Consider the following 11,800-nt stretch of genomic DNA (forward strand, 5'->3'; position numbering starts at 1 on the left):
TGGACCCTTATTTATGTTTTTTCCATTTTTTCTATTGTTTATCGATCGGTCAAATACTTATTAATAAAAAAAATAAAAAAATTGCAACTCGTAAATTAATAATTATTGATTAATTTTTTTTTTTTTTTTATTGTCAATTTTGTAAAAAAAATTTCAATTTTTTTTTTTTTTTTTTACTACAAACGCGACAAATAAAATTTAAATTTAATTAATTTTTTTAAGGTTTTTCCTTCGGCCCCCCGTTTCCCAAAAGAAAAAAAAATCGAATTATCTAATAGATAAATTAAAAGAAAATAATAATAATTATTAGTAGTAGTTTACCTCTTATTTCCGGTATAAGTCCCATATTAATCGTTGTTTTTCGTTAATAATTTCTCTCTGTTTTTTTAAATATTTTATTTTTTTTTATTTTGTTATTAAAAATGCTTTTTTTTATTTATTATTATTATTATTTGAAAAAAAAAAAATAAATTCCGAACCGGACAATAACACTCACATGTCGAAGCACACGCACTGACTAAACCACCGTGTTAGTAGTTTCCAACTTGCTGACAAAGGTGAAGTAACAAAAAAAAAAAATATTGCAAACTTGTTGACGCTACTAGTATCTTCTTGAAACCGCGCACACTTAGAAAATATCCCCAATAATAATAATAATAATAATAATAATAATAATAATAATAATAGTAGTACCAGTAAGCACAAACCTTGTGTTATTTTCACGTGTGTTGGTTTTGTTTTTTTACGATAAATAAAAACTCGTTTTTTACAACGTTGTTCAAACGTCGTGATTATAACGAAGAAAAAAATTTGCCATTTCGTAATTGCTTCTTTTTTTTTCTCTCTTTTAAAAAACACGCGTTTTCATTCGTTGTGAATATAATTGTTTACAATTCTTTGATTACGTTTGTTTACACTCGATCGCGAAACGAAACGTGATTGGTTGTAATTTTTTTTTTTTTCCGTTGAATTTTCCGGTTTTCGTATTGTTTCGTTACGACGAAATAATAATAAAAAAAAAATGTTTAATTGTTTTAAAAATTAAATAAAAAATGATAATAAATTATTATAATCGACATAATTATTTTCCCGGAAGTTATGATGACTTTTCCGGTTATGCCGCCACAACCACCACCACTGCCACCGCCATCTTTTTCTCCTTTAAGTTTTTAACGTTGATTTTTTTTTACGATGATTGATTTGATTAAAAAAAAACAAAAAAGATTTACTTCGCGTGCGTCTTTATTAAATATAATTACTTTGGAATTTTATTTTGATTTAATTACGAGAGAGAGAAAGAGAGAGAGAGAGGGAAGAGAGAGAGAGAAGAAAATTAAAATAATTACACAGTTTTAAATATAATATTAAATGAAACGACCCACTGTACTGCTTTATATTTAACAAAAGCCTAATTTCACCTGTTCCGTAATAATTCAAGGTTTTTTTTTTTAATACCTGACCGAATAAGTTTTTATCATTTCGGTTAATAACGAAGACATTTTCTTAACAATTTTCATTATCAAAAAAAAAAAGAAAAAAAAACTTCTTTGTCACTCATTTAAATAATTCAATTATTTTTTATACATAATAACCTTGACAATGTATACAACATATATATTTTCTGATTAAAAAAAATTATCATTATTATTATTCTCATTCAATTCCAATTGTTTTTTTAAAATTAATTCCTTTGTTTAATTCCTTTGTTTAATTAATTTAGACGCCATTTTTTTTTTAATAATAAAATTTTTTTAAATAAAAACAAATTCAACACTTCACATAAAATTTATGTATAATACAAAATCGATTATTAATTGTTTATTAATAATATTTGATAACCGTTAACGAGCGGTTGTTGTTGTTGTTGTCGTTGTTTTTGTTACATAAATTTTTTTTTAATTGTTAACGCAAATTAATAAGTAACAAACAATAATAATCTCAATAATATAACGGCCAATAAAAAATTTTTTATTTATGTATTAATTTTATTTTAATATTATTATTACTAAATTATTATTATCCTAATCAGGTGATTATTACGATTCGGTAGTAATGATAATAATAATAATAAATACGTAAGGAGATTATGATGGATTTAAAAAAAAAAAAAAAAGAAAATTCAATTGCAAATTAATTACGTTTACAATTGTTTACAATTATTATTATTCATGGTTTCGGATTATTATGTTGTAATTAATAAAATAATTAAAATCCCCATGATAATAATAATAATAAGGCTTTTTTCCCCCGGCGTACGTATTTTATAAAAATGAACGTTTTGACAATTTTCCGATTTGAAATAATTAAAATTTTTTATTAAAAAAAAAAAAATGGCGCGTTTGGAAATTTGTTTCAAATTTTTCGGAGCGAGGGCCGGGGGCCGGGAGCCGGGAGCCAGGGGCCGGGAGCCGGTGGCCGGGGGGTCACAAGTTTTTAAAATGCGTCGTCGTCATAAAAATAAAAATAAAGTTTAAAAACAATAAAATGATTGTTAAAATATTCAGGAGATAATTTATTGATAAATAACAAATCATTTCCTTTATTGAATTATTATTTGAAAAAAAAAATTTGAAAGGATGTTTATTTGTTTAACAAAAATAAATTTTAAATTATGACTAATAATGTAATTGAAAAATATATTATTTGAAACGCGATGAGAGAGAAAGAGAGAGAGAGAGAGAAATGCTTAAGATATCTAAATTGTTTGTATTATAAGTGGGAAAAAAACCACCACGGAGAGGTAAAACTCATGAAAAATATTAATTTGATGATGATGATGATGATGATGACGATGTTGATGATGATGATGCTGTTGTGACACATAAAGGTTCATGACTTCTTCGGAAAAACTTTTTATCCGTATATATATTTTTATGAAGAAAACTTTTTTGTGGGTTCTTTATATTCGAATCTCATTGACATTTTCAATGACTTTTTTTTTTTTTTTTATACCAAACACGCACGACACGAACACGATAGCACACGCACACGCACACATTTGTGTTTATGCACACAAAAACAAATCGCCTAATTTCAATAAGATAATATAATTTACCTTAATTCCACCATAAACGTTTGATATAATAAGAATCAAACTTATTAAAAAAAAAATTTTTTTTTTTATTTATTTACCACAAGGAGGAGGTCAAGGTACGTAACCTCTTCAGGTTGTCACGCATTGTAAGTAGTAGTCATATCACAAAAGTTTTTTACTTTAAAAAAAAAAAAAAAAAAAAAAAAAACAAAAACGTCAAACACGAAGGATGAAAAAATTTCCTTCAATATATAAATTGCATAAAAATTTACAACTTGAGGTAGAAACAAAAAATAATAATAATAAGTGGTGGTGGTGGGGAGGGGGGGGTGGGAGAAGCAATTTACGCAAAAAAAAAAGATTTATTTGACATTATTATTATTATTATTATTTTTTTTTTTTATTTTTGACACAACCTTTGAATCTTTCATAATTAAAAAAAAAATTTTTTATCTTGAACTTGTATCATTCATGTTTTTAATTATTAAAATTTATATTATTATTATTATTATTATTATTATTATTATCGCATTTTTTTATATACTTAAACGAAACGTTTATTATTGCGTTCGTTACTTGCGTTTTATTTAAAATATTACAGGATTATTATTATTATTATTTTTGTAACTTTGAACTGAAAATTATTAACCTGATGCACCACCTCACGATTTAACGTGATACCTAATCAGGTACTTATTTTAAGACAATGACCTAATTCTTTTTTTTTTTTTAGCAAAAATTGATATTATTCAATACGAAACGTTTTTTTATTATTAATCCTTAGACCACGTGATTCGTCTGAAAAAAATTTAAATTTAATAAATTTTCCAAAAAAAAAAAAAAAAAAAAAATTTTAGCGTGTGTGTGCGTTCATCATTAAATTTTTTTTCGTAAATAATTTCTCATTATGGTTATTATTATTATTATTATTATTATTATTGTGTACTTTCCCACAGCAGTTATGCATCGTAGATTAGATTAAACACTTTTATTTTTTTTTCGTAATTTCGATTCTAAATAAAAAAAACGTATTATTATTATCATTACTATTTAAATAAAATTATTAAAGTTTTTTTTCGTAAAAATAATTTTTTCGTTTCGTTTCATGACCGTGAGTGTATTGCAATCAATGTCATTTATTTATTATCATTATCATTATCATTATTATTTTTACATGACTATTATATATTACATAACTTCATAACGTATTTATTTATTAAAAAATTATTTAATTATTTATATTTAAAATAAAAAATAAAAAAATACGTTACGCGATTTATATATTATTTTTTTTTTGTAAAAATAATTTTATATTTTTTTAATAAAGGTAAACTTGTTTTATGCTTTTTTTTTCATGTTGTTTTCTATGTTGTTTTATGTTGTTTTATGTTTAACTCGCATAACCAGTAAAACTATTTATTTATATAAATAACGCAAAAAAAAAAAAAAAAATAGAAAAAAATTTTTGTGGATAGTGTTCGACAAACATTTTTTAAAAATACGAAAAAAACATAAAAAAACATAAAAACATATTCATATGTAGAAATTATGTTTTGAAAACATAATTAAACGTAAATAATATCAAATTACATGTTTTGTGTCATTGTTGTTGTTGTTGTTGTTTCAAACGCAATCGTTTTTTTTTTTTTTTTTACAATAATAATCTCTTATATTATATAAAAAATATGTATAATTATACGTTACGTAAATTTTCCTAGTTTTATTATTATTATTATTTAAAATATACATATGTATTCTGTAATAATATTTTAAAAGGCGGGGAGGGGGGGGGAAATAAGTTATGAAAAAATTGTTATGAAAAAAGAAAAAAATTTTCTTTCTTTTCTGAGTCATTTGATATGTAAACAATTTTTTTAAACCGTTTTGTTGTTGTTGTTGTTGTTGTTGTTGTCCACCAAGAATGTGAAAGAAACAATAGATATAAATTCCTTTTTATTATTATTATTATTATTATTGTAGTGCATGCTTACTCATTTTATGATAGTCTCTCTCTCTTTCTGATCAGTGTGATTCATCAAAATAAAAACAACAAAACCAAATTTATATGTTTGCAAAAAAAAAGAAAACAATAACAAAATCGAAAAAAGGAAACTAAGTATAAAAAAAAAAATTAATAATAAAAATTTATGAATCATTTTGTTATTAACAATAAAAAAAAAAAATGTCCTCTTTGAAGTAAATAATTTTTACGCGAAACAAAATTAAAGGCCGAACGAATTTCATATTGCGATGATTTAACTTATTTATGTATTATTAAACCGAAATATTAAATTTTACGGTATTGTTTGGTGATTTATGTACATAAGAATCGGGGGGGGGGGGCTGTTATATAAATTTTAAAAAAAAACTTGACGTATCTCCTACTTTAAAAAATTTTCTTAAAAGCACATAATGCCTCCCCTACCTCTCCCCCATCCCCCCGCCACCCGAAAACGATGATCCATTTTAAAATTATTATTATTATTAATTATTTATTAAAAAGAATTAAGTTTGTTGGTTGTTGTTGTTGTGAAGAACGCACGAGCGATATAAATTATTTAAATAAAAAAAAACATGCAATTATTATTTCCTTTATTTTTTAATAAATTGATAAGAAAATTTTTTTTTTATTTATTTATATTGATAAGCTCGGTATTGTAGGGACTCTTATTAAAATTTTAAATAAGTAATAATAATAATAATAATAATAATAATAATAATAATAATAATAATTAATAAACAAATCTCATTACGAAATTTTTTACCAGTAAAATTTTTAAAAAAAAAATTTATTACACAATTATAATTAAAAAAAAAAAAAATTATTTATTTATTTATTACGAAAGTATATATTTTAATAATAATAATAATAATGATAATAATAATTAAAACGAATAATGTTTAAAAGTTCGTTTAATAATAATTCGTTCGGGTCAAAAAAAATAAATTTGACGATTGGTTATTTATTAACAAATTTTTTTTTTCCATTCAAATTTATTTATTAATAGTTTATTAATAAGTTTATTATTATTATTATTAATACTTTAATAACTTTTTTAATAATCTATTAACTTAATAAATAGTGTGTGTGTGAAGTAGAAAAAAAAAAATTTTTTTTTACTCTACGTACGTAAGAAGATTTAATAACGTAAAACCCATAATCGAACATTAATTAATTTTTTTTTGTCGTTAATAATAATAATAATAAGAATAATAATGATGATAATGATAATGATAATAGAAACATTGCGAATGTGTAAAAAAAAAAAAAAAATTTTTTATGTAAAAAAAAAAAACGCGCGCGTGGAAAATTTTTTTTTTGCATTCTCCTCGTTTTGTGAGGGCGGGGCGGGGGCGGGGAGGGGTTGTAATTATGTAATAAAATAATCGTTGGAAAATTTTTAATTGATTTTTTTTTTCCTATCGGAAAATAAATATTATTATGTATGTATGTATACATAAATAAGTATAGGTGTGTCGCATAATAACTAATGAAAATGTAATTTATAACAACAACAACAAAAAAACGAATTATTTTTATTTAATACCTGTTATTAATTATAAAATTTATTTATTTATTTATTTATTAAATCTACGTCAATTGTTTATATTTTTTTATTTGTTTAAAAAATTTTTTTTTTTAATAAAAGTTTAAAAGGAAACAAAGCACACGAAATCCTTAGATTGACACTATTTAAGGTTTTCGACGATTTGAGCACGATTCATTTGAAAATGATTTAATCCCAACCAAAAAAAAAATTTATGCGTTAGTCAGACCAAAAATTTTCATTAAAGCAGACGAAATTTAATTTTTTTTAATAACAAAGAAATAATAATAATAATAATAATAATAGTTTGTTTGTTTACGATTCGATTAGTATTTAAAAAAAAAACAAAAAACAAAACGTTTTGATTCTCTTTTCTTATAATGCCTACTAATTTATTTAAATAAATAAATAAAAAAATAAGTTATGTATTTATTTAATTATTAAATTATTTAACGTATTCAATTATTATTATTATTATCATTCGGTGTTATTTTAATTATTCTTCCTCGTTTTTTTTTTTTTTTTTTTTTAAGAAGAACAAGAAAAAGAAAAAGAAGAATCATTTTAAATTTGTTGCCTCTTCTCTTCTTTTTTTTTTTTCATAATTATTTTATTATTATTATTATTATTATTATTATTATTAAAATGACGCACGAACGCACGCACGCACAAACGCGTCAGTTACATTTTTATACAATTTTTTAAATAAAAATTATTATTTATACGAGACCTTAAAAAAAAATATATATAATAATTTTAATTTATTAAAAAGTCAAGGTTTTCAGTAATTAATATATACATGCATGTATGTACGAAGGTGGCAGAGAGAGAGAGAGAGAGAGAGAGATAATCTTTGTTTTGCAAATTTATTAAACGTTAATAAATTTTACACGAATGATCCCCATACGTACATAAATACATACATACATAGATAATTCTGCATAAAACGTTTTTTAAAACAATTTGCATTCCATTTTTGGGTAATTTTTTTTTTAAACTAAAAAATTTATCGCGTTTTAATTACTCGTTCTCGTGCGTGTGAGAGAGAGAGAGAAGTGAGAGATAAGGGGAGATAAGGGGGGGAAAAGCGACAATTTTTTCATTAAAAAAAAAAAAAAAATTTGCACACATTTTAAAAGAGTTACATAATGAAATTGATAGTTATTAATGACATTTGGCCTTGATTAACTTTAAAATAAAAAAATTATTTAAATAATAATAATAATAATGATAATAATATTGGATGTGGCAAATTATATAATACGGAGGCCGTCTTTTATATATAATCCCGATTGAAAAAATGATAATTTAATTTTTTGCGCTCGTTCCTTCTTTTTTATTAATTTTTTTTTTTTTTTTATTTACCATCAAAGTATAATTATATATTAACTTCCTTTATTATTATTATTATTATTATTATTTTTTATACAGACGACAAAAAAAAATATAGTAATTAAAAAAAAAAAAAAAAAGATTCACGCGAAGTTTAAGGTTACAAAACGTTAATTATTTATATTTAAAAAAAAATTCAGGATTTTTTTGACTAATATGGCGGCTATCATTACCAAAAGAAAAAAATTTTTAATGGCACATTACTCGACGGCAGCATTTCAATAATAATAATAATATTCGTACCTACACCTTATCCATTTCATCATCACATTTCGGACAATTAAACGTATATACATAAAAAAAAAAATTTTTTTTATATCTAATCGATAGATTATTAGTTTTTATCAAAAATTAAATAAAATAAAGAAAACTTATTCGTTGATTGATTATTTTAACGATTATTATTATTATTATTAAATATTATTTGTTAAAAATTAATATTTTAAAAAAAATTGTTTATAAAAAAAAAAATATTTGCTTTTTATATATATTCCCCCAAGGGAAAATTAAATTACAAATAATAATAATAAATAAATGGCATAATCATTTTGTGACGTAAGCAAAATATGAATTTTCCATTGATTGTAACGTACAAAAAAAAAAAAAAAATTCTTTCTAGCAATGGCGTCCTTTATTATTATTATTATTATTATTATTATTATTTTTAATTAATAATTGGATAACGTACGTAATTAAATTTATGTTGTTGGAAACAAAAAAAAATTTTTTTTAATTTTTTTATATGTATTATAAGAAAACGTATTAAAAAAATTATTAATTAATTACATAATATCCCCACGATGTGATCCCCGTGTTGTCGTATTGTTTTTTAAGAGATTTGATGAGTGTTAAAAAAAATGAGAAAAATCTCCCCTCTCCTCCCCAAGAAAAAAATAAATAATTTGTTTAATAACTAACCTGATCTGATGGCAGATGGGGTAGTCGGAATATTTTGTACAATAACGGATGCTCCAACAGAAGATCCACTCGGATTTACAGTTTCCATAGTTTCATTTTTCAATATCACCTGTTGTGGATGATCCCCTTCGTTCATTGCCCTTCGGGGAAAGCTCGTCCAAGGTCACTTTCTTAAGATCGAAGGCCAACACTTAATGTTGAACCTTGTCTTCGAATTCCAAACTAAAAACAAAAAATCCCCCCCGCGTTACTCGGTCCGACAAACAACAACTACTACTACTACTACCACTACTATTACAAATTCGTATCAATCGACAACAGTAATTAATAATAATAATAATAATAATAATAATAATAATAATAATAATTATGTCTTAGAGACATCTACAATGTGACAAAAAAAAAAAAAAGAATTTTTATGTATATTATTATAAAAAAGCTGTGCGCGTGCGCGCGAGTCTCTCTTATCAGCACTCAGTTAAATTTGAGTCTTATCTGTCATAACGATGAGACTTGATGTGTGTGTGTGTGTGCGTATGAAGTCCCAATATTTAATAATATACATTTTACTTGATAAGATAACACTGATAATAAATTCAATATTATTATTATTATTATTATTATTATTATTATTGAAATCCGAGTCTGAAAAAAAAAAAAAATCAACTTGGTTAATAATAATAATTAAACGTACATATTTTTTTTTTAAATACAGTCTGGAATAAACTGATTTGAAAATGAAATGTTTATCATGTTTGTTAGAATAATAATAATAATAATAAATTAAAGAAGCCTTTTTTTTTTTTTTTTAAATTTCATTGTGCAACCTTATAAAAATTTTTTATCAAAAATACAAATTAAAATATATACAAACGAACAAACAAACGAACAAACATACAAACACATTTCTCCTTCTTATTCTTCTTCTTCTTATTATAAGTCATTCAACTTTTCTTATTTAAATTTTTTTAACTGCCGCCGTTTAATCACCCGTTGTAATTCAATCAATAATTACAATAATAATAATAATAATAATAATAATAATAATAATAATAATGATTAATAATAATGATAATAATAATGATAATAATAAGGAAAAATGAAATTTTGAGGGTGTAAGAAACGACAGAAATTTTCAATTTGTATCCTCCCTCCCAATCCGTAAACAAAAACAATTTTCTAGAATTTTCGTTTGATTTTTTTTTTTTTTTTTTCACATTCAACCATTTATTAAAATGATAATAATGATAATAATAATAATAATAATAAATATTGATTCCTTTAAAAAAAAATAATAATAATAATAAATTTAATTTTTTTATTTTTTTTTTAGGAGAACGCAACATTATTTTATTTTATTTATTTATTACATAGATTTTCCGTACATAAAACTTATTATTATTACTATTATTATCATTATTTAATATATATCTATTTATTTCTATGTACATAAATTTTTACTTATTTATAAAACATAAATAAGTCGTCAGAAAAACAAAAAAAAAAAAAAAAAAAACGTTTTACTTAATAAATTTTAAAAAAAAATTTTAAACACAAAACGAAAATAATATTATTATTATTATTATTTTAAATAAATACTTTATTTTTTAATTTTATTTAATTTATTTATTTATGTACAACAAAATTTACAAAAAAAAAATTTCGAAATATTTATACGTAAAGGAATTATTATTATTATTATTATTTTTACCGAGATCAATTAATAAATAAATGATTTGGCACAAAATTATAAATTAATAAAATTTTCTTTTAATTAATAACATAATAATAATAATAATAATTAATAATTTTTTTTTTTAACGGAAGTTAATGATTCGCAGATAATATTCACAAATAAATAATAATAATAATAATAATAATAAATTTTTTTTTATTTAAATAAAATAAAATTATTAATTTAAATACGTGAGGACGTTTATCGTATTAATAAAATTATCATTATTATTACTATTATTATTTCACTACCGAGTCGAAATTATTTAAAACGTAAAACCATTTTATTATTATTATTATTATTATTAATAATTATTATCGTCGTCGTTTATTAATTTATTTTACATTAATAATAATAATTATTATCAGTTTTTAACGTTTTTCGTTCGATGGAAAATATTGAGAAATTGAAATCGAAAATTTACATTATTAAATTTATTAATAATAATAATAATAATAATAATAATAATAATAATAATAATAATAATAATAATAATAATAATAATAATAATAATAATAATTACACGAATAAAATTTACAATGAAAATCATCACATTATTTATTTATTTATTTATTTATTAAACTAAAACTACATAACACAGACGATTTTTTTTTTCTAAAATGATGTAGTTTATTTAAAATATATATATATATATAGTAAAAACTCGTTATTATAAATCATAACAAGCAGGAACTATTAACATAAATGTACATAAAATAATAATAATAATAATTAAATACATTTCTTTAAAAAAAAAAAAAATTCTTTCTCATACTTTTTCTTTCTTCCTATGTATTTGAAAATTTAAATAAAAAAAAAAATTAAATTTATTATTTTCCATTTTGAAAATAATAATTTAAAATACAAAAAAATAAATTTAATAATAATAATAATAATAATAATAATAATAATAATAATAAATCATCATTATTATAAATTTTAAAATAATTTAATGCAATGAAAAATTTACGCATTTATTTATTATCGATGCGATTTTTTTTTTAATTAAAAAAAAAGAAAGTAAAATTATAAAAATAAGTAAACGAAATAATATAAAAATCGATTTATCGATTTATCGATGTATCGATCCATCGATCGATCGGTAGCAATCATTCGAACCGAAATGATTACATTATAATTTTTTTTTTACATTACGAACACATCGAAAAAAAA

The sequence above is a fragment of the Pediculus humanus genome, genomic scaffold, assembly GCF_000006295.1.
Source record: "Pediculus humanus corporis 1103172108254 genomic scaffold, whole genome shotgun sequence".
NCBI classification, from domain to species: Eukaryota; Metazoa; Arthropoda; class Insecta; order Psocodea; family Pediculidae; genus Pediculus; species Pediculus humanus.